The sequence below is a fragment of the Rousettus aegyptiacus genome, unplaced genomic scaffold (genome assembly GCF_014176215.1).
Source record: "Rousettus aegyptiacus isolate mRouAeg1 unplaced genomic scaffold, mRouAeg1.p scaffold_m13_p_8, whole genome shotgun sequence".
NCBI classification, from domain to species: domain Eukaryota; kingdom Metazoa; phylum Chordata; class Mammalia; order Chiroptera; family Pteropodidae; genus Rousettus; species Rousettus aegyptiacus.
The window spans coordinates 15321958-15346875 of record NW_023416311.1 but is presented as its reverse complement, the minus strand read 5'-3'; the positions used below and the strand labels follow the sequence as shown (position 1 = coordinate 15346875).

The window sequence follows — 24918 nt, the reverse complement described above, 5'->3', positions numbered from 1 at the left end:
TGCCAGCTAGAGTAGCGCTGGGGACGTCGGGCGCTCTATCCGCAGCTGGCACCGCCGAGGCCTCGGATCTCTCTCTCTCCCTGGACCCTCGTTTTGGGCAGCCCTACCCTCGTGGAGATCCAAACAAGGGCTCCAACCACCAAAGTTGCCAGTCTCAGAAAAAGGTTGACAGAGACCTCAACTTAGACAGGAATCGAGAGAGCCTGTAGGAGGCGCTGTCACACCCTGTCAGGAAAGTCCTACAGGAAGTTTCCTAGGGTTACAATACAGCTCTATGGTTAGATCAGCCCCCTCCCCTTAACTTCTTATGCTTCTCTGTAAAGTACTTCCTCCAGCTTTGTCCTGGCAGGACTTGCGCGTGGTTCGCCACGTGCGTGTGGTAAGGATTGCAATTCTATCCCCACTCCCTCCCCCAAAATCCTTTTTGGTGAGGTGATGCTTAATCTACTTTTGTTTATGGGCAAAATTTGGAGTCCTCTGGAATCCAGAGAAGAAACCCTTATACCTCTTAGCTGGGGAGCAAACAGGTGCTGGTGCCCACTGAGCTGTTTTGAGCTCACTGTCTCCTCTCCAATTCGGGAGCTTGAAAGGGTAAGTCTTTTGGAACGGAGTTTCCGCTGCTTGTTCTGAAGCCCTCCAGGCTTTACTTGGGCACCGTTTTGAGTTCTTTGTTTTGTTACAAAGCCTTGTTTGTGAGGTAGTGCCATACTCTGGCTGGACTACCTAACCTAGGGCAGTGGTCCCCAACCTTTTTGGCACCACGGAGCAGTGCTCCTATGAGAATCTAATTCCTGAGGAGCTGTGGTGGAGCTGAGGCGGTGATGCTAGCGCTGGGGAGCAGCTGCAAACACAGATGAAGCTGCAGCCGGGTTTCTAACAGGCCATGGACTGGTACCCATCTGCTTCTCAGGGGTTAGGCACCCTTGCCCTTGGGGGATTAGGCTGCTTCCGTGGTTTTTCAGGTTGTATTGAAGTTCTGCCTCAGCCTTTGTTGTTTGTCTTCCTGGAGTAAATTGTCTCGACTAAGTTTTTTAATGTGTAGGTTGCTTGAGCTGTTTTAGGGTGTTTGGGGTCCTTCCTCTAGAGAAAAGCCTCTGAAAATGGGAACTCAGTTATCTTTAGAATGTCTCTCTTAAAGGCACTGCCGCTGGAATTATGTTTAAAGGCTGTGGGCACTCGTCCTATGCATATTTAAGTAAATGGACTTATTTTGTAAGAGTGGAAAATTCTCCAGTAAGCTAGTTACAGGGAAGTGATAGGAAGTGGTATCTTCAGGCACCGGCCCCCAGGAAAAGAACTGACAGCCGCCAGGATGCGGATAACGAAACTACCTACAAGGCCCTGTTTGATCTAAGATTTAGAAGTCCCCCAGAAACATCTTTGTACAAGACGCTAACAGCCAACTTCTGCTTTTGTAATCTGCTTGCTTGCTTGTTCAAAAGCCCACCAGGATGTGGTTTTAGGCTTTATAAGCTGCCTCCTCTGGAAGTTCGAGGCTGATTTCCTCTGACCCTGCGTGGTAGAGAGTCAGTCACCGGCCGGCTAATAAAGGCTCATAATTCATCTCAATTGGCACCGTGGGTCTTAGAATTGATCAAGCCACAACAATTTGACTAAAAGTAATTCAGAATATCAATGGCTGCTGTTACGGGGAACCTTTGAGATTGCCCAAACTTTTTTTCTTAAGACCAAATTAGACCATCTTAGTGCTAAAATTGCCAAAGATGAACGGAATGCCTAGTTTGAGTATTATTTGAGGTTTACCAAGAATTTGAAGTTCCTTCATTATGCAGTAAAATTTTAGAATTAACCGAAGCCACTGAATTTTTAAAGAGACAGAAGATAGCTTCAAGAGCCTTGTGTTTCTCTCTTCCTGGATTGTCTTGCCTTTTCCCCTCCACTCCTTTGCCTCAGGCTCCTGCTCCAGAGCCCTTTGGTCCTTCCCCAAATTCTCCTTTGACACTGTCTGGCCGTGCACTGCAGCTCCGCCTCTGGTGCCTTTCTCTGAACTTAAAATGCAGCCCTCTGAGGATCCTTAGAGACCTCCAGTTTCACATGCTCTTTGGGCTAAAGCTTAATTACAAGCCACAGTTTTAGAATTTCCTAAGATAACTGAAGAAACCTATCAGCCTGGGTTTTCTGATTTATATAAGCTAGTTTATTTGCTGGTCAGTGAAGACCAAGCTCTGCATTGGATGAGACTGGCTAGATGGGAACATCCTGAAAAGGATTAAAAAAAACCAACAAAACCTCCAATTTTGGCAAAATGCTAGAAAACTCACTATAGATCTTCACTGAGCAATTCTAGTAGGCTTTCCAAAGCCCATAGATTGGAACAAAATTCAGGATTGCTCACAAAAGCATAATGATAAAAGCATATTATAATCTATTTCAGATCGTCTTTCAACAAAATTCTGGCCTTCCTTCAGATATTGATTCCACTCGGGTAGCTTTTAACTGTTAATGGGCCGAACAGAGACCTTTCCCTTTTAGGTAAAAGGACCAGGATGGAATGGGAAACCAAATCCACTCTAGATTTGGTCAGTTAGGCAAGTAAGCTGTCTCACATCCTAAATGAGTCACCTAGAAGTAAAAGTGCTAAGAATTTTGATTTTCAGCTCCAGCAGATGAAGGCCCCTATACAAAAGCAAAAGTGTCCTGTCTTATAATGTTATTGTAAAGAGCCAGGACATTGTAAAAGATTTCAGCGCTTCAAGCACCTTCAGCCTTGTAATCAGCCTTTCCAAGGTTCTCCCAATCCCCAATGACTTGGATCCAAGAACTATAGGGATTTTTCTCTGGATTAGGAATGAATCTCTGTCCTGAGCTCAACCCCACTACTGTAAAGTAGCCCTGCCTGGGAGTAATAAAACAGTTCTAATTGTTGGATCTTAAGTAAACCTCAACAGTTTCTGAGCCTGTCCCTTTTATTTAGGCCTTTTAAGAGAAACATACCTGTTAGATCCAAGAGGGCCCTATCCCCTACCCCTCATGTGGGGAGTGGACCTTGCAACATCCAGGTTGGCAACAGCTACATGCCCACATCCTGTTTCACTGGACTAAGACTTTCCACTATTCCTGCCAATTTACCTGCCCAGAAAACTCTCACCGTACAAGCCTGCCTTAATCTCCATATGAATTTCAAGACTCTTCACATTCGAGGCCCTGCTGTTACTATGCCACAATAAAATTTACTTAATCCCTTTGGCCTTATGCGTTCCTCCTTCAACAGACACAATATTTGGTGCTGAAACCAGGGAGAATTTGATATAGGCTTAGTGGCCATTCCTCTGGGTCCCGAGGTTATTGGTTTGCAACCCAGAAAGCAGTGGGCTGTGGCAGCTTGCCCGGGCTTACCTTGGGTCCTACCTCTTCCTTGGGCACTGAGGGGTTTTGTCCTAACTTTCCAAATCCTCCTCGAACCCAGCCAGGGAGGACAGCGAGTCACGAGCTTCACCTTTTCATTGCTGACCTGCCAGTCCGCATCGGTCACAATTTTCAGGTGAATGGTTATCCACCTCTTCTCAGGTCTTCTGTCTCTCATTCTCTGGCAAAGCCTAACACTAGGTCAGAAGACTCTTCGGCCTCCTGGCATGATTCTGAACTAGGGACGTCCAGCTCGGAAAGGACTCCTCTTCTCTACCAGATAGACTCTTTGGCCATCCACCCAAAGAGCTATTTCCTCTATTGTGGTCTTCCACTCGCCCTTCTCTTTTTCCTTATTGTCCTCATTCTCTTCATCATGGGGAACGCACCCTTAACCCCCTCTAAAACCATCTCTCTTGGTTGCCTTTTAAGAAACCTATCAACCTCAGCCTCGAGGGTGATATCAAACCCAGAGTCTCATCTTCCATTATAACGCTGCTGGTCTACAATATAAATTGGATAATGGCTTTCAATAGCCTGAGAACAGGCACTTTTGATTTACGAGATCTTGACAACTTCTGTCGCTGCAATGGAAAGTAGTCTGAAGTTCCCTATGTCCAGGCCTTCTCTTTGTAAATCTTGCTCTATTTATCACATTTTACTTCTTCACTCCAGACTATTTCCCTTAACTTTGAAACCAAGACTTCCTCTTTCGATCCCACCGATTACAGGCTACCAACCCCTAGGCCTCCCACCCCCCATGTGTTCCTCTTTCAGCCGACTCCCCCACAGGAGACTCCCCCATTCCTTTCTCCCATATTCAGTCCAGATCCGTCAGAACCTTCCTTCCCCCTACACACATTCTCAGACTTGTCCCCAGGAACCTGCCGCTGTATTTTCTTTGAGGAAGGTTGCAGGAGCTGAGGGTATTATCCGTGTTCCTATCCTTTTCTCCATGGCCGACCTCTCAAATTGAGAAAAAGTTGTGGTCTTTCTGCATCGACCCCACCACTTATATTAAGGAATTTGAATATCTTACTCATTCCTATGATCTTACCTGGCATGACCTCTACATTAACGTTTCCTCCACTCTTTCCCCTGAAGAAAAGGAGAGAGTCTGGCTAGCCGCTCAGGGTCAAGCTGATAACCTCCACCAGCAAGACAGTCAACAGCCAGTGGGAGCAGTAACAGTTCCTAGACAAGATCCCAACTGGAACTACCAGATGGATTCCCCAGGCCACCGACATCGAAATCACATGGTAACTTGCCTCATAGCAGGACTCCAAAAATCAGCACATAAGGCAGTATATTATGAAAAACTCAAAAAGATCAGCCAAGGTCCAGCCAAGAATCTCTCCCTCTTTTTTTCTTGCTTAACAGAGGATCTCCAAAAATACACAAAACTAGATCCCTATTCAGCAGTTCTCTTCTTAAATCCTCATATCATTTCCCAATCTCCTGACATCAGATGCAAATTACAAAGGCAACCCCACAAAGGGAACTCTTAAACATTGCCTTTAAGGTTTTCAATGATAGAGATGAGGAAACAAGAAATAAAAAGCTTAAAAAAGATCAGGCTAAATGCCAGATGCTGGTGGCAGCTATTCAGGGCTCTTGCAAAAATGAGCGACTCACTAAGGCAGAACCCACCAGGCCCCTACTTTAAGTGTGGCAAAGAGGGACACTGGGCCATAGGTTACCCTAATCCTCATCCTCTTCTGGGCCCTTTTCCACACTGCGGCAGTAAAGGTCACTGGAAAGTTGACTGTAACCTATCCCCTCAAGGGAGGGTCACATCTATTCCCTCTGAAAAGCTGGAACAACAACCTCAACCTCCCCAGCCTACTAGGCCTTGCCACTGATGACTGAGGGTGCCTGGGCCCCATGGCCCCTATACCAATCACTTCTTTGAAGCCCGGGATAACTCTGCTAGTAGCATGTAAGCCAATCTCCTTTCTTATTGATACAGGGGCCACTTACTCTGCCTTACCTGAATTGCAGGTCCTGTCTCCCCATCTCAAGTCTCCATTTTGGGGCTTAATCTTATCTCCAATCCTCTAACCACACCCTTCCTAAATTGTCTGTTACTAGGAATACTTTTCAGTCACTCATTCCTAATCCTTCCTAGGTGCCCAACACCAATCCTTGGCAGAGACATTGTATCAAAATTCAGAGCCTCCCTTACGCATCTCTGTAGCACTTCTAATTCAGACCCATTCCTCCTCACTGAGCCCAAACCAGATACATTCCCTGTCCCAACTTCTCCAGTCACACCCAAGGTCTAGGATATGTCCACTCCTTCAGTAGCTCAGCACCATTCTCTTATCCACATAAACCTAAAAGACCCTTCAACATCCCTGTCAACCCTAATACCCCTTATCCTTAGAAAACAGACGAAGCCTCCAACCCATTATACAGGGCCTTCTATCCCCAAATCTAAGACCCGCTCACTCTCCATACAACACCCCTTTCTTACCTGTCAAAAAGCCAGATGGCTCAGATCACCTTAGTCTAGGACCTCCGCATCATAAACCAAGCAGTTCTCCCAAACCGCCTAGTACTACCCAGCCCTTACACCATCCTATCCCTTATTCCCCCAGACACTTCCCGTTTTACTATAATTGACCTAAAAGATGCATTCTTCACCATTCCTTTACACCTGGACTCAGGATCTCTTTGCTTTTACCTGGACAGATCCTTTTACTCGTCAGTCCCAATAACTTGCCTTTCCCAGGGTTTCCAGGGTAATCCCCATTTCTTTGGACAAGGTTTAGCATCAGATCTAGCAAAACTAGATCTCCATCCCAGCACTCTTCGCTATGTAGGTGATCTCCTTTGTAGCCCATCTTATTCTTTCTTATAAACACACAGCTAGTCTCCTAAATCATTTAGCTGAAAATGATTATTGAGTGTCTCTTAAGAACACCCAACTTTCTTCCTCAGGTCATTTATCTTGGTCTCTCCATTCCTGCACAACATTGTGCCATTGCTTTAGACAGAAAGGACCTCATTTCTTTCCTTGGTTTAGCTGGGTTTTTCCGTATTTGGGTCCCTAACTTCAACATTCTAGCTCGCCCTTTATATCAGGCCTCTAAAATTCCTTCAATTGAACTGTTAGATCCCAGCATTAATATTAACCTTTATTTCTGGAAGTTACAGCAGGTCCTTATATCAGCCCCAGCTCTTGCCCTTCCCAACCTCATCAAACCTTTTAAACTTTACAGAGAGGGAAGGAATAGCACTTAGTCTTTTAGGACAAGTTCAGGAACCTGACACTTGGGTAGTCACCTATCTGTCAAAACAATTAGATACCACAATTAGGGGCTGGCCAGCCTGTCTAAGTGTCGGTGGCCGCTCTTCCAACTTGAAAGTCAGAAACTCACATCCAGACAGCCCATCAGTCTATTCTTCAAATAACCTCTCTGACCCCATAACACAAAGCTACCCAAAATCTCCTTCCCTGTAGGATACAAACTTTTACATAATCTTTATTAAATATGCCCCCATGTTACCCTAGCATAGAAATCCTCAACCTTAAGATTCCCTATTTCCCAAAGATAACAGATTTTTCCTTACCCACTGCCTCACACACTTGGTTTAATAATGGTAGTTCTCCCAGGACAGGAAAAGGTTGGCAGGCTACACAGTAGTCTCTCTCACAGAGGTCATAGAATCTAATCCACTTCCTGTAGGGACTACCTCTCAAAAGGCAGAATTGTCTTCACAAGAGTGTTAACCTTAGCATTTGGACAAGAGCTTAACTATACAGATTCCAAATATGTATTCCATATTCTCCATTCACATACCTCCGTTTGGGAAGAAAGAGGATTTTTTACCACCAAAGGCTCTTCTATAACCGATGCCCCCTTAATTCTTAAACTTCTTAGGGCAGCTCGTTTCCCCAGGTCAGCAGCAGTAATTTGCTGTAAAGGGCACCAGGCAGGAAACGACCCCATCATAAAGGGCAGCGCAGCAACTACCCCCTTTCTCCTAACTCTTAGCTCTTCCTCATCTCACACCACAGTACTCTGGTAAAGTATCAGTCTCTCCTCAAGCTTGGATTGGGTAAGGAATACCCTTGGCTAAAGGAAAGCATATTTTACCACAAGGCCAAGCTCAAAATATCCTATAAGATATTCATAACTCACTACACATTGGATTTAGGCCACTTTTATAGCTCCTAAAACCCCTCATCTGTAATAACTAACACTCTCCTTTGAGATATTATAAGAAATTGCTCTATCTGCTCCATAGTCTTCTCCCAGGGATATATACACCCTCCTTCCTTTCCATCAGGCTAGAGACAGCAACCCTAGACAAGATTGGCAAGTCAGCTTTACACACATACCCCCTCCCACACACACACAAGAAAACTTAACCAACCCTTGTAGACACCTTAGGATGGGTCAAGACTTTCCCTACCACCTCTTGAGAAGTCTTCTGAAGTTACCCAGGCACTTCTAAAGGATATTTATTCCTCACTTCAGACTACCTGCTTCACTACAGTCAGGTAATGGCCATGGCTTCAAACTCAAATAACACAGGAAGTCAGCTTCACCTCAAGTATTCAGTGGAACCTACACACTCCTTATTGACCTCAATCCTCAGGAAAAGTAGAAACTACTTAATAAAAACTCAGTTAACTAAATTCAGTCTAGAGATTAAAGAACCCTGGAAGAACCCTGGACTTCACTTGTACCCCTTGCCCTTATGCACATTAGTGCCTCCCCTCGGGCCCCCTGTTTTCTCAGCCCCTTTGAACTCGTGTACCGAAGACCTTTCCTTCTAGGGAACTCCTCAACCACAATGTCCCCGTAGGAGGTTACATACCCAAGCTAAATCTAGTTAGGCAAATACTAAGAGAACATGCAGACCACTTCCTGCCAAAGCCATTCACAGGTGATCTCCCACCTATTCCTGTAATTCCTGGTGATTGGGTCCTACTTAAGGATCTCCACTCAGACATCTTAATCCTAGATGGCAAGGCCCCTATCAGGTACTTTTAACCACCCAACGGCAGCTAAGATTACTGGACACCCAACCTGGTTTTATCTTTCCAGGCTAAAATGAATCTCCAATAGTTCACCAAGGGAACAAGTACGACCAGACACCCCCAAATACTACAGCTATTCCATCAGGTCTACAAAGCTTGGCCTAACCCAAATTCCTGAAGAAGAAGACAAATGAGTAACTTTACTGTCTCTATCCCCTCTGTTAGGTTCAGACTTTCCCCTTTGTTCAGAACAGATAAGCCACTACCTCAATAAATTCAGCTTTCAGCCTTAGCACTGCCTCCCCTTTCTCTCCGTCTCAACATTTTAACCTTTTTTTTTTTTTTAAATAGGAATCACTTTTACAGGGACGCTTTGATTTCTCATGGACCAGTATCACTCACTTAGTAGATCCTTAGGGCGAGGTTCCTCATCCTGTAGATCAAGGACACCTCCCATTTCCACCCTATTAACTCATCTCTCCCATCAATCATTTGCCTTCTCTTCAACTTTCATACAGAGCTTTCTCACTTCTACTCATCTTAAGTGCTTTCTCAATCCATCTATTCTCTTCTCCGTGAATCCAGCCCTACATTAGCCAAGGACTGCTGACTTTTCCTTTCCCCTGCTTCATTAATATATTTCGCGCTCCCCGTTCCTCTCACAAAATGGAATCACGTACAGACAGCCCTTTCCTATCAAAAAGAAAAAGGATCCATTCTCCTTGGAAGGGCAGATACTCTACTTAGAGGTTACTCCACAGCGTAGGGTGATCAAACCTCTAATCTTTTCAATACCTATTCCCAATCTCTTTCAAAGGTCACACATCCCTCCATACTGGTAACAGGACCCACAACCCTACATACCCATTTAATTTCCAAGGCTCCCCTTTGTTTCACAAGGACCAGTAACAACATATCTGTAGGACACCTACCCGCCAATCTATGCAACCAGTTACAACCCAACTACCAAATGGACACTGGACTCAACCGATAGACTACCAAGTCTCCCTAGAGGCTAATGGTCTCTTCCTACAACCCGTCTGCTTCACAGGTTACCCTATGGTCCTTGCAACCTCTTACAACTGTTCCATACCCTTCCTCTCCCTTCCTTGAATTACAACTCTCTATAGTTCCCCAACACTTTCATTGCAAGCCTACTAATTCTACTCATATATCCCCCCTTGATTGGAACTGCTATGGCTATAACTCTTAGGACCTGGAGTTCCGAGCCCCAGTGAGGACACACAGGAACAACCTATCTTCTTACTCATTTTATTCTCTGTACATGTTTCCACTTGCGTACCCAACAAAGGGGTCTTCTTTCTATGCAGAACTAGCATTTATCCCCACCTTTCCACTACCTGGACTGGAACTTGCACTCTAGTCTACCTCTCTCCGAATATAGATGTAGCCCTCAATAATCAGTCCCTACCAGTTCCCATCACACACTAGAGATATAAGGCATAAAAAGGCTATTCAGGTCATCCCACTCTTAGTCACACTGGGTGTTACTACTAGACTTGGAACAGGCATAGGGGGACTTGCCAACACTCTATCTTTGAAGCATTATCCAGTGATCTCCAGGAAAGTCTAGATGAAGTTGCAAAAAGTATAATTAAATTACAGGATCAAATTGACTTCCTAGCGGCCATCACTTTACAAAACAGAAGAGGGCTAGACCTACAGACGACTGGAAAAGGAGGCTTCTGCCTCTTTTTAGAGGAATAATGTTTTTATGTTAACCAATCAGGACTAGTAAGAGATGCATCTAAAAAACTAAAGGACAAAACCACAACAAGATTAGAGAATGACAGATGAAATCTTGGGATACCTGGCTAGAAAACAACTGGGTTACCTGGCTCCTACCCTTTATAGGGCCTCTAACCCTCACTTTTTTCATTTTGGTTTTGGGACCTTACCTACTATGCCAGATTTCTTCTCTCCTTCAGGACCGTTTTCACATGTTTACCAACCAGTCCTTAGCGGAAGTCATGCTACTTCACTCTGGGTCACAATACCAAGCCCTCTGGATGGCAGATACTGCCAGTCACTACCACACTCCTGTCAACCATTCACTACCAAATCCCACCGCCCCTATTCAGCAGGAAGCAGCTACGGAAGGAAGAGTCACCACTCCTATTCCATAAAACAAAAAGCCGGAATGTTAGGTCCAGGAGGGCCCTATCCCCTACCCCTCATGTGGGAACTGGACCTTGCAACATCCAGGTTGGCAACAGCTACATGCGCACATCCTTTTTCACTGGACTAAGGGACTTTCCACTATACCTGCCAATTTACCCGCTCAGAAAACTCCTGTCGAAAACGCCTGCCTTAAGCCCCATGTAAGCTTCGAGTCTCTTCACATTAGGGGCTGACACCTTGTTAGGCTCAGCCTGGCTATTATATGCCACAGTAAACTTAATCCCTTTGGCCTTGTGCATTCTTTTTTTCGCAAACCTAGCAATACCCTTTCTTTCCACTTCTGCCCCTATTTATTCATTAGACTGAGCCTTCTAGAGAAGTATCCTTTTAGAATTTCTCTGGAAAGGAAGAAATAACTCTAGAACTTGACAGTAGCTGTCAAAATAGCCAATCAGGTGAACTTAATGACCCTTCAACATTTCTGACCACACTGTAGCTGAATCTGGGAGCACTAATCATTTGTCCCTTTTGGACCAGTTGGGTAAAACTGTCAACTGATGGCAGAATCCACAATACACCTAATACGATTCAAATAGATCTCTCAAACCCTTTCCCATAATTAAGACCCCATAAGTAATGAAGCCCTTTGAGACATTAAGCCTATAAGAGAAAATCACAGGATTCGGGGCCTCATTATCCCTCGTACTAGTCCCAGCGACATTCCATTTGACCTGTAAAAAAACAAGAGATGAGGTTGGCAGTTTGTCCAGAACCTCAAAGGAAAATTACAATATGTCTAAATTCAGGTTCAATATTTGGGACATCTGCTATCAGAGCAAGGACTATGCCTGGATCCAGGTAGGCTTCATGGTGCCAAGTTTCCCAAGGCCCAAAACAGTGTTGGTTGAGAGATTTTCTTGGACTAGTTGGCTGTTGAAACTGGATCCCAAATCTTTCTCATGACAAAACCTCTGTGTGTTTTACTAAAGAATCACAGTCCTGACCCAATTTATGGGAAGAATAGGACAACATAGCCTTTAAAGCCTTAAAGAATTCACTGAACCCATCAGCTCTTGGGCATCCCAATTATCAGATTCCCTTTTTGTACATAAAAAGGAAGGGGCACTCACCCCAAGAGAGTGATCACCATAAACCCCTAGGGTATTATAGTTAGCAACTAGGTACTCCCCTGGCCTTAGATATGTTATTGATACTGCTCTCTTGATTAAACTCACAGAAGAAATTGTGAGATCCCCTTTAACCATCTTCATAACCCATGCAATAGAAGCTCTCCTGGGTACTCATCACACCCAGCATCTTTCAGTTAGTCACTTCACATAACTTTCACATAACTTTAATCCAGCTGCTCTTCCCTTCCAATACGAAGCTCCTTTTGACTACCTGGCACTAACAGATCACCTCCTGACCCCTGGTGAGTATCTGTCACATTCCTTTTGGGTAGTGCTGATTTCTCATGGTTTACAGTCAGCTCACATTTAAAGAATAAAAATTGTAGGTAATGTGCTGGATGTGCTGTTTTAACCCCTTTTGAAGTGGTTGAGGCAGCATTTTTACCTTTGGCTACTTATATGAATTATATGTCCTCACTTGGGCTTGTATTTTAGCCAAGGGCAAAATGCCAACATTTATACTGACAAGTCGATATGCCTTCAGAGTTGCTCATGATTTTGAAATGTTATAGAAGCAACATGGCTTCCTTATTTTCAGTATAAATAAAATTAGACATAGCCCTATGTTTAGGAATTATTGGATACATTAGCTATTAAGAGCCCAGGGCATTCTGAACTTGACCCTTTGGAAGCTATAAGAAATCATCTTGATGACATTTTTGTATGGAATCCTGCCCTTAAAGGAACCAACAGCAGTCAAACCTCTGTCATGGTCCAAAGGGATATTTCCCCAGCTGATAATTAAGGAAAACTGGCCAGAGACACCCAAGAATTGGCTTCAGAAAAAAACAAGATTGGAAATTTGACAATTGGTTTGATTTAAAACAAACAAACAAACCTCTGGTTTGAACCCAGTTCTACTGGAGACTCTAAAGTTTCCACTCCTAACTACTTACTGGTCCACTGACAGAGTGATAGCATTTATGAATCAATATTGATGAAGAAATATTAAGGTCATGAAAAGCACCAACCGTACTTTTCACGCCTGTCCACAGTATAACCCAGAAAAGCCTGTTTGCGCTGCCCCTGGACGTTTTAAATTGCCTAATGGACCATTCAGGGTTTGGCAGATAGATGTATGTGATTTCCCCTGTCTCATGGATGTAAATGTTTTAGTCATGATCTGTTTTTTTTTTTTTTTCCCCCCACTAAACTGAAGCTTTCTCTTCTAGACGAGCTACTGCCTCTTCTATGGCTAAAGTTCTGGTGGAGGAGACAAGGCAAGTGGGAACCTCCAGAGGCAAACTGTTTTGGAAGCAGAGGGTCAAACTGGGTGTTGCCAACCCAGCTGTATTTCTGAGCCCCTCTGGGTTACTGAGACTGGTTGAGTGGCAGCTGCACTGAGACCTGCTTGCCAGAGGAGAAGGCAGAGCCTCCGAGGTCTCCTCGTGGTGCTGGTATGTGGGGATAAAAATGTTAGGAAGTTCTTGCCAGTTCTGACTGGGGGCTCAGCCTCTGAGACTCTGTCCAGACCTGGAAGCCCTGGAGGGGTCAGAGGGCACCAGGGAGCTTTTCCCCATCCTCCGGGCAATGCTAGCTGCTGGCTGGGAGCATTTAGCTGGAGCTCCCTTGGATTGCTGAGCTTTGAGATGTTTGCTTTCAACATTGTGAAATTCCTCTGGTTTGTTTATGGAAAGCTTGGGCTGGCGACATCTGCCAAGGAATCTCACTTTCCTCCTCCTAGAAAAGACATTGTTGAGGAATAGATTTCTTTTTCTTTTAAAGTAGACATTTATGTTAAAGGAGTCAGTGGATGCTATGATCCCATGAGCACTCCGTGGGCACCTAATTTGTGCCCTATTGATAAAAGACAGTTGAGGATGCTGTCATTCTGTAATGGACAGACAGATGGACACAGACCTGGGAGAGATCTGGGATGCGGGAACAGTTGGGGAAACTTTGAACCCGTGGCTTGCCTACAGGGCACCTCCCAGCTTTGCCAGAGCCTGCCTTGTGGGCCAGTCTTGCATAACATGACGTAACTCTTGGACAGCCAGGTTTCCCAGCACACCTGTAGCTTCCTTCCAGGAAGGAAGGTACTGTGGAGCTTGCCAAACTTAAGATTACATAAGCATTCTGACCACAGACAGCAATTAGGCCAACTAATCAAGTTAAAGATTGACAAAAAGGCCCAGGTCCCTTGGCTCAATCCCTCACTGGGGGAACTCATAGCCTTTTGCACAAAAGTGGGTAAAATGGTCAGGGGTGCAAAAGAAGTTTCTAGGATTCCTTGATAAGGAATTCCCGTGAACTATGGTATTAAAGCCTATTGCTGAATCTCTGACTCAAAGAGATTGAGAGAACATGAAAAATGAAATGGTTGATAGGATTATGAAAGTTGGGATATTTAAATAGGCTTGATATAAAGAAGTTGTGTCGCCTTTACCTAAGGTTTTGTAGAGAGGGATATTATGTCCTATTGGGGGATACTTCCCTACCTAGCATTGTAAAACCAAGACCTGTTGATGAAGTCCTAATAGGGGCTACAGTTAGAAACATAAGAGGTGATGGAATTCAGGTAAAAGTTAGTAGGAGAATTGGTACATTTGATCAGACTTGATGTGAAGGGGCTGTATCTCTTTTACCTGATTATATTATGGGGATAGACATTGTATCTGACTGGGGATCATCTACCTAATCTTGTAAAACAGGCACATAAATCCACCCATCAAGTCACATTAATTGGACGTGCTTAAATGGGAACCTGTGCACTTGCCTGAGCCTCCACAGTGTGAAACAGAAGCCGAAGTGCCAGTGGGGACAGATTTCTTGGCAATAGTCCATGTGAAGTGCAGACTGGGGCTGATGAACACCTCCTAGTGATGACTACTGTGACTCTGGACAAGATAATTTCCATTTGAGCAGCATTTACTACCTTGCTTTTAAATATAAATTTAAACTACTCCCTATGACTAAATGACATAAAATAAAACCTGCAATACCTACAATGTCTTCAGTGATATCAGAGAAACACTCTAATGGGTACTGCAGTGCCCCAAAGAGTTTGATAATAAAATGGGAATGGTTTGTACAGAATCATGCTGCCCAGGAACACAAGGAGATATGAGCAGGGAGCCTCTTTTCCCCTAGGACCAACTTCGGAATGGTGCAAGGAGCTGCTGGATTCTATTGTCACCTAGACAGTGCCCTATAGATAGCTCTTGACAGACCAACAAAGAGCTGTTTGGTTCATGGATGGCAATTCCACAGTGAATGGGCAATATCCTGTTTGGAAGGCCACCACTCTGATGGAAGAAGGTAAAAACAGATCAGCCTTGCGGGGTCAGTGGCCAATGGCGTAGCCATCCAATCAGGGCACAACTGTGCAAGTTCTTGTGGGACTTTGAGGGGTGCATTAAAGTAGGACATGTTAATGCCATCTGAAGAACCCCCCTCCCAAGTTTGGAAGGTTTGGAAGGTAGACCTTTTGGTGTGCTCACTTTAAGTGGCCACCTGGGCCCATGACATGAGTGGACATGGGCTGCAGCAGTGCAGAGATGGTTTGAATCTAGACATAGTCTTCTTGTACCCTTTGAGGCACAAAATGCCTACAAGAACTGTTTTCTGTCAACAACAGTTAGACAGCAGTTAGACAGCAGATGGCTCTGGGGAGGATACTTCAAAGGAAGTGGATTACATTGGACAATGCCAGTAGCCTGGGCGGGGGCGGGCTATAAATGAGTCCTAAGGGACTCTTAACTGTGAACTAAGTTTTGCATTTTCAGTGGCAAATACAAATGTTCAAAATCCTATTAAAGGATTGAAACAGAAAATACCGCACCAGTTTGTACCACCAGATTACATTTCTTCAGACCAAGGGACACTCTTTATAACTGATAATGCCCCACAAGGGGCAGAGAGGGGTCCTCCTCAGTACAAGTTTGATAGAGAATCGAAATGGGCAATTAAAACATTGGTTGTCTAAAACAGTAGGAAATAAAGACATGGCGGGCTGGCTTACACGCCTTCTTGAATGTGTGCTCACACTCAACATGAATCGGGGCTTAGGGATCTAGGGAAGGTGTGGGAGCAGATGCTGATTTGAGTTCTTTCCCACATCACTGTGACTCTTTTTTCCTTCCCTTTGCTGTGGTCCCAGGACCAGGACTTCAACTGCGGGTGCTGGAAGCAGGGAGGATTCTTAAGAAGCTAACTATACTGGTAAACCTTTACAGTATGTACATACAATGGAATATTACTCGGCCATTAAAAAAAAAATGAAATCTGAACATTTGCCATGATATGGATGAATCTAGAGGGTATTATGCTGAGTGAAATAAGTGAGAGAAAGATAAATACTATATGATTTCACTTATATATGGAATCTAAGGAACAAAAGAAATGAACAAACTAAACAAAAACAGACTCACAGATACAGAGAACAAACTGGTGGTTGCCAGAAGGGAAGAGGGTTGGGGGGCTGGGTTTAAAAGGTGAAGGGATGAAGAAGTACAAATTAGTAGTTACAAAACAGTCACGGGGATTTAGAGTATAGCATAGAGTATATAGTCGATATTATTGTAATAGCTGTGTGTAGTGTCGGATGGGTGCTAGGGTGATTGGGGGATCACTTTATAAATAATGTAAAATGTCTAATCATTGTACTATGTACCTGAAACTAATATAAAATAAAAAAGAACAGAAACAAATTTTTGGCAAGTGAAAACTTAAGTTTTTTTTCATGATAATAAGTGTTCTTCCTGGTGCTCTGATTCATGGGTCTTGCAAGAAGTGGCTCTTAGATTCATGTTCTTACTCTATTTAATAACGTCCAGATCATCCGATCTTTGTTGGACCTTTGTTATGCAGATATAAAAACTGCCCAGAGTTTTTTGGAGGCAATATCTAATGGGAGAATAATTTTTCTCACTCTCTCAGGACAGGTTCCCAACAAGTGAAAGCTCTGGAAAATCTGACTGGTTTCTGCAGGCTGCGGGAGGGAGGCAGAGCAGCAGAACTCAAAGAACCGATATGTCCATAGAGGAGCTGATGGTTTCATGGACCACTGGATTACATCAGAAGTCCTGGAGGGGTCCATTTCATCTTAAATTCATTCAAGAAATATGAGTTTATTATCTCTCTCGTGGGTTGAACTGTGTCACCTTAAAAGATATGTTGGAGTGCTACTCCCCCCAGCTGTGAATATAACTTTTTTTGGAAATTGGGTCTTTACAAATGTAATCAAGTTGAGCTCGTGCTAGGTTAGGGTGGACCCTAATCCAATATGACTGTTGTCCTTCTAAGAAGGAAGAGATGCAGACTCGGACACAGAAGAATGCCATGTGAAGGCAGAGGCAGAGATTGGAGTGATGTGGGGCCTGGGGGTAATTTTATGTCAGATTTATGTTGGGGCAGGTTGTGCCTTCACCCTATCAGGCAGAATTTGGGCCGACAGTGGATGGTGCTGTTTTGCCTAGTGGTCAGGAGAGCCCATGAGTTCTGTACCTGTATGACCCTGCCCTGTGAAAGTGGCCTGAGGGGGAGGCACTGCCTAGACTAGCATTGCCTCCTGCAATCTAGGCCAGCACAGGGCTGAACCTAACATCCCTTCCAAGGATAGAGAAATCTGAGTAAAGATAAATGACAAATGGAGAGAAGAAGAAACAATAGCAGAGGGCAAAAAGGGATGAATAACTGGGTTATGCAGCAAGGGAAAGCCAACATTTTATTTATGCCTTGAGAGAGGCTCAGCCCAAGATGATACTGCCTCTTAGCTCCATTATACTAGATGCCTGAAAGGGTGAAGCCATGTGTTTGCTGAGACCACCCATACTGTTGGAACATGACAGAGTTGAATGGCAGCCTGCAAACCTCAGTGGCATCGCCCTGAAAGATATTTACATATGATGATAGACTGGATAAGTATTAATGACTGAATGAGATTCTAGAATGAGATGCCAGTATCTTGACTTATATGATTGTTTTGCTGTGAGGGACCAAGTTCTAAGACCAGGGAGTAGACTGCGATATTGTGATTTGTAAGCTATTTCGTCTTTATCCATAGTTCCTGGCTCACAGCTCCCCAAACCCTTGGAATTTTCTAAATGTACCTTGTTAGGTCACTGAGGTGACTTTCTGAAGCACCTAAGGATGGATGCTGGTTGCCAATGGAGCTAATCATGTGATTAGTGGATTGGACTTTCTGTCACCACACACACACCTTAGGGAAAGGAGAGGGGCTGGAGGTTGAATCAGTCACCAATGGCCAATGACTTAGTCAATCATGACTCTGTAATGCCTCCATAAAAGCCCAGGTAGACAGCACTTATTCTTTAATAAGCCCGCAACCTAGTAAGTAACATGTTTCTCTGATTTCTGTGAGCCTCTCTAGCAAATTAACCAAACCCGAGGAGGGGTCGTGGGAATCTGACTTATAGCCAGTTGGTCAGAAACTCAGGTAAGACTCCTGGCTTGCAGCTGGCATCTGAAGTATGTTGGGAGCAATATTGTTGAACTGAGCCCTTAACCTGTGGAATCTGATGCTGTCTCCAGGTAGATAGTGTCAGAATTGAGTTGAATTCTTAGACAACTGGCTGGTGTCTGAGAATTGCTTGTTGGGTGGGGAATATTCCTTCTTTCCAATTCAAACCTGTAAGAAGTATTGAAAATCAGACTTGTAATCCTGGAAACTAGAAGCTAGAAGTTTCCTCAAATTTCTGAGAGAATGTAATTTCCATTCAGAAATTCTGTACCCTGAAGAACCTTCCATTCAGCATAAAGCCATTGATATCAAAAGGACAAATTACATAGCTCCTATATCTTCATTTGTATGGTGCTTGTGCTGGAGCTTAGAAAATGGATGTCCATATTGGGGCAGGAGGCTACCAGCTCCCAGCGGAAGGAAGGTCTCCAGATGGTAGGTGATCTCATGTGCTTGAGGATCAGGGAAACTTATTGCAAGGAGCTTGACATATCTCTTGGAACATTTGTGAGAAAATAACAAAGTAAATATATAAAAAACAAGTAAAGTAAAATAGTGACAGCACAATGAGAAAGGAAATGTAATCATGGTACACTATTTGGCTTAGCAGAGAACAATGTTTATTTGGTAATAATAGAAACACTGGGATAAAGTGATTCGGAGGATGGAGAGATGAGAAGGGTGTTAGGGGTGCAAGAGAGCCAAAGCTTCTTCCAAATTAGGAAGCCATTTGATGCTACCTAAAACAGATAGAAAATAGCAGTTTATAATCTAAGTCAGTGGTTCTCGATTGGAGATGATTGTGCCCCCAAGGGCACATTTTTGTTTGTGGAGTGGGAGTGTTAGTGGCGTTGCATTAGTTTCCTATTTGCTGCTATAAAAAATTTAGTGGCTTAAAACAACACAAATTTACTATCTTATAATTTGGGAATTCAGAAGTTCAAAATGGGTCTCTGATAAAAATCAAAGTGCAGGTGAGCTATATTCCTTCTAAAGTCTCTAGGGGAGAATCCAGTTCCTTGCCTTTTTCAGCTTCTAGGGATGCTTGTATTCTGTAGCTCATGGCCTCTCCATCCACAAGGCGCATCTTTGCAACCTGTTCCCCTTGTCACCTCTCTGGCTGCCTCCCTCCTCCACACTGAAGAACCCTAGGGATTACATTGAGCCCTCCTGGATGATTCAGGATGATGTGCTTATATGTCAGCTGATTAACATCCTTAATTTCATCTGCAACTTTACCATGTGCAGTGACTATTCACAGGTTCCAGGGATAAGGGTGTAGATATCTCTGGGGAGGAGTTATTCTACCTACACCAATGAGTAAAGGCCAAGGATTCTTCTAAACATCCTACCGTACACAGGACAGCCTCACAGATGTCAGTAGTGCTAAGGTGATAGATTTGGCTTCTGGCTAGGAGGAGGCAAAGGGAGTCCCCTGGGGAGCTGAAATCTCTATCTGGGCTGTGGACACAGATATATACATATGTAACATGTAATTATTAGTTAAGTTTACGGTTTAAAATTAGGTGTATACTAGAAGAAACAGCTGAAGGAGTTAGAAGCAGTTGTCCATGGAAAACAGGACTAGGATGTGAAAGGGTGGCACAAGGGACAGCTTTATTTTTTCCCCTTTTACTAGCATTTGATGTATATCTTTTTTAATGGCAAAATAGATTTGCTTATACACTGTCATTAGGACAGAGTTTGTATTGGGGACCAGGCTCTGTGCTTGGGGTTGGGGGCACAAGTAGGAAGCAGACATTGTCCCAGCCCGTCGAGGGCTTGGTCTGGTGCGTGTGGAAGGCATGTGCCAATAGTCTGGAGCCATGATCAGTCAGTGTCTAGAAGGGGGATGTCATGTGGATGAAGGGAGAGGTGAGCCCCAGAAAGGAGAGTTTGCTCTCATGGGCTATTAGGATTGTCACCGGCCATGAGCTTTGGCTCCAGACTTCTGGCAGTGGAAATGAGGACAGAGACCTCTGGGATCAGGGTTGGGCAGGGTACTGAGCTCTTCTTTTGTCCCCCAAATTGGGAGACCCAGGGACCATCAAGCTATTTTGCATTTTGCTCCCCCAACCCGGCTCTGGGCTCCCTCTGCAGGGTGCCTTTGGCACCCCTCCACCTGACAGGCACCCCCCACCCTTCTGTCCCAATGTGGCCTTAATCCTTCTGCACCCTGACATTTCACTCCCAAGGGTCTACAGCCATAAACAAGCCAGAGGTATCTCTGGTATTTAAACTTCAGACACTGAACATATATCATTGTTCAGGGTATGTCCTTCTTTGCTCATCATTGTGTTTTCTAGATTTTTCTGTACTACTCATAGCTCTTAAATATTGTAACTGCCACAGAGACCTCCATTACAACAGACCACAATTGGTCAATTTTCATGTTGACAGTCTCCTTGCAGAAACTTCCTGAGCTACCTCCAGGGGGCGCCCTAGATCCCTCCCTGGGCCGGGCCACGGTCCCCCCAGGTTCCAGGGGTACCGCGGCCCCTCAAGAGGGAGGGAGTGGCAGCGCCAGACATCCCGTGCCACCCCACCTGTCCACTGCGCACTCCAGGCGGCTCTCAAGGCCAAGTGGCCCCAGGGGAGCGCAGCAGTGGCAGCTTTCTAAGCTGTCCTCCAGGATTCTCAAGCTTGGCTTCCTCAGCACCCCCACCCCACACCTGTCCCTGCACCATCACCCCTCCATCAAAGTGTTTTCACTGGCGGTTTAGGGGGCCTGGGCAACCTCAAACGTCAACAGCAATAGATGGTAGCCACGACCATTTATTGAGCACCTCTTTTGTACCAAGCACAGTGCCCAAGACCCACATCTGTATTATTAATGCTCAGGGCAAGTTGACCAGATGGATACTATCATTATCTCCTGCTCACAAATGAGGGAACTGAGGAAAGGTTGAGGCATTTACCCCTCCCCCACCACCCACCATGTGGGCTCCACGGCCTTTGAGGGAAGGGCGGCTGCTGCTGCTGCTGCTTTTAGACCTCCCAGGACCACCAGAATCTATGAGGGCCCCTCATGCCTCAGAAGCAGGTTTCAGTCTCTACACACGTGCCCACCCCTCTAGACCTGGAGACCTGAGAGGAACAGCGAGCCCAGACTGTGTTCCCCCAGTCCCAGAATCACCTCTTCCTTTTTATTGAACAGACAGGCAGAGGGTGAGGGGAAGTCTCCATGGAGAGTCCCCAAACTGGAACTCGGCTTGGGGGTCTAGGTTGGACCCCACTCCTCCCACTGCTTGTCCAACAGATGATCTGGAACAAGTCAGTTCGCCTTAGTTTCATCACTGGTGAGTGGAATCAATAATTGTCCTATCTTCTGGCATTGTTTAGAGGTCAAAATAAGGTATATCAAGATCCCTGCCTAGTGTCTGATTTAGAAGGTGCCCCAGGAGTGGTGTTACTGGGTGAGATCTAATTATTTTTAGGGCTAGGGCTCAGGCAAGAATGAGTCAGGCTCTGCCCTCTGGAAAAGGGGTGGTAAGCCCAGACAGGTGCAGAGGAGTGCTCTGGGGGACTATTCCAGTGTGGGCCATTTCATTTAAACAGGATCCTGATGAGTAGGAGTTCACCAGGTTGAGAAGGAAGGCAAGGACATTCCAAGGCACAGAACTGACAATCATGGGTTTGGGGGAAAGGCCAGAAAAAGTGAGACTGACTCAGAGGAAGTGATCTGAGGTGGACCATGACCAGAAAGGAGGCTAAAGATTAATAGGGCCTTATCCTGCCCAGGCCAGGGCTGGGGGTATAAGAAGGGGGGCTGACTCTGTTCTGGAAGCCTTGGAGAACCACTAACTATCTTATGGAGGGTTTGATGTGGCCAAACTTGTGTTTCCAAGCATCCATCTGTCTGCAGCTGAGAAATGGGTTTGTAGGGAGAAGCTAAGGGTAGGAGAAGAGAAGAAAGGATGTGGGGACAGATTTGAGAGCTGTTAGGTGAGGACAAGGAATAATAGTCCCCCAAGGATGAGATAATAGAAGGGTCTTGAAATGGTGCAGAGGGACCCCCAAATCAGCTCTGCTTTACTTATCAGGGCTCTGCCAGCCTCCTTGTCTTTGCTTTGCTGGTCCTCTACTTGCAAAAGCCCTGGCTAAGGGGCATTTCTTTGCCTTTGTGCCCTGGTAGTTCCTCTCCTTGCAGAGAGGAGGGGACCCCCAAGGGAACATAAAGATGAGTTTTAGCTAAAGGCTCACTCAGGTAGGGTGCTCCAATAACCCAGGTCCCTGACACAGCAGCCTGGGCTCTTCTTCTCCATCCCTCCTCCTACCCTTGGGAGCCCAGCAGATACCAAGGAGGTGAGCAGGGCCAGGCCATCGAGCAGTTATAGTTGGATCCACCGGTCACTAAGTCGTCGCCTGTAGCTTCCTGCCCTGCGGCTCCCAGACCCACCAGTTTTGCCGCCTGCCCAGACTTAGCTGAGCCAGCACCTGGCCCTCCACGTGGGGCGGCCATCGACGTGAGCATCCTGGCACCGGGCAAGGGAGTGCGGGGCCTAGGGTGGGGAGGCTCCTGTTAGCCGGCGGCTGCTCGCACTGCAGCTGCTGCTGCTGCCGCTGCCCACAGGCGCCTGATAAAAGCACGTAGCAAGTCTCAGATGCCAAACAGTGGGCTGCGCCACTGGCCCTACGTGTGTCGCTGCGGCCCGAGCCCCAATACTGAGCCCCTTGCCTGGGATACCCTCAGCCTGGACGTACCGCCCGCCCCGGCTTTCTTCCAGAGATACCCTCTTCCTGGGCCCGCTGCCCGCGGTGCTGTCCTGCCTCCCCCAGGGTTCAGGGACTGGGTTCAGGGACTGGGTTCAGGGACTGGGGGAAGGCGCGACGCAGCAACGCAGCAGTCCCCGTGCAGGGCTCCCAGTCAATGCGCTCCGGAGTCTGTGCGCCCGGGAACCCGCGCCTGAACCGGACGCGTGGCTGGGCGCCTGTTCCTAGATCTTAGCAGAGCAGGCTAGGTATGTGCAGAGAGGAAGTGTGGCTGGGATGGCAGCTGGATCGGGGGGCTCCGGAGATCTGAGCCTGGAAAGCCCGTCCGCGTGCCCACCAAGCCCCCTCGGATCTGTACGCACCTCGCTCTGCGGAGAAAAGGGCTTTCTTCGAGCACGTTGTTCCCTTCCAGCCTGGGGGTGAGTGGATAGTGGAGGGTGCACAGCCTTCTCCCCACGATCCTACTTTTTTTCTAGAGCTTTTGGAAAGTTTCTGGCTCAGCCGTAGTTCTCTCGACTCTTTCTGAACGCAGCCCCTACCCACGGAGTCCTGCACCTGATCTTTAGTCACTTTGGCCTCCAGGACACGCAGTTCAGGCTAGGCTGGGGCACCTGGTCAATAAAATTCGCCTGGTTCCTACGCCTCACATGCAATCCTTTTCATCCTCAATGTGTACTTCACCATCTAGCTTTGGGGCGCAAACAGCTGTGCCGCACCCTGGTAAATGTCAGGAGCCCTCCCTCTCCCTGCCCAGTAGAATCTCACCCCCACCTCACCTCCACCATAATTTGTATGTTCAAGCGGGGCAGAAGTGGGGATAGAGGCAGGATACTTCCCCCTTCCCCCTTCTCTGCCAATGCTGCCTGCCCCTCCTGTTTGGAGGTGGAGACATCAGACGAGGTCTCAGGGTCCCCCAAGAGAGAACGGTTCTTCACCTGGGGGAGGAGTTAAGTCAGCACCTGGGTCCTGCTGCTATCCACCAAAGTGTACAGGAGGAAAGCAGAAGCTTATATCTCACTACTGAGCTGGATCCCCCACCAGAGCCTCCAGGAAGCCTCGCACAGTGCCCCCTGGCCAGGTTCAGGAGATTGTCATCCCCAAGAGAGTGAGACCTCAAGACCTGGTAGCCCACCCCAAATTTTTCCCAACTCCCAGTATTCATTTCAAACCTGAATCTCCTAGGAACCCCTCCCTTCCTTCAGCAGAAAGCTTCTGGAGAAATGGGAACCCCTGCCTCCTTCTTCATGGCCATGCTCTCCCCCTAGGGAGAAAGAGCCCCTTCCCCTGAGTCTCCTTAGCTCCTCAGGGACCCTTCCACCTCTTATCCCCCTCTGTATTTCCAGTTAGTGATTCCAGTCCCCCATGTAATGTGCTCTGCTATCTTGAATAGGAAAGACCTCCCTCTCTCTGGGCTCCCTTCCAGCTGTCCCCTCACAAGTGTCTGGGTCTTTCCACCTTCCTGCTCCCTCTTCAAACTTTTTCAGTGTAGGCTGCGACTCTCACAACTGTCCTGAACCTTGAAGAGCCTAAGCACTGTGCTCTGATGCTGTCTGCCCTTGGAGTCCTCCCTTGGCCATGGGGCAAGGTCTTCCCTTGGGACATCCAGCATAGACTGGAAGAGAGGTCCAGTGTCTGTCTAGCCAGCTAGCTTTGAATGTCCATATGGAACAAAACCCCCTCACTCTCCCCTTGGCCTCTGGAAGTCCTCATCTCTCCTCACTGGCAATCCCTTCTCACTCCACTCTCCCAGTTTTATCCTAAATTTACTTACTCTGATTCTACCCGATTTTCTTCCCCAGGATCTGCACTGGGGGCAGGGGTGGTCTCAGACCCCTCCAGTCAACTCATTCTCCCCTCTGAGCCCACTCTTGCCCCTGCTCGTCCTCAAATTTGGCTTTTCAAAACATAGTGTCCTAGTCTACAGCCATGCCACTCTGAACAAACCCAATCCTGTCTGATCTTGGAAGCTAAGCAGGGTTGGGCCTGGTTAGTACTTGGACGGGAGACCACCTAGGAAAACCAGGTGCAGTAGTCTTAAAAAATAAGTGATTATAAACTGACAAGGTCCTTGCAATGTGTGAGGTCAACCAAGG

General features: G+C 46.2%; 1 long non-coding RNA gene and 1 pseudogene across 4 annotated transcripts; both read left to right on the top strand.

Annotated features, from left to right (window-relative positions):
• Positions 1–25: 25 nt before the first annotated feature.
• LOC107506060 lies at positions 26–20507 on the top strand. 4 transcript variants are annotated; one of them, XR_004952674.1, is made up of 5 exons: positions 26–591; positions 12864–13088; positions 14782–14949; positions 15791–15865; positions 16570–20507. It is a non-coding gene; the product is annotated as an uncharacterized LOC107506060 (long non-coding RNA). The 4 variants fall into 4 exon arrangements; XR_004952675.1 differs by having other exon boundaries at positions 27–591; positions 15791–15852; XR_004952672.1 differs by lacking the exon at positions 14782–14949 and having other exon boundaries at positions 38–591.
• A 4234-nt stretch (positions 20508–24741) lies between these two features.
• Positions 24742–24860, top strand: LOC118607069 (annotated as a pseudogene).
• Positions 24861–24918: the final 58 nt, after the last annotated feature.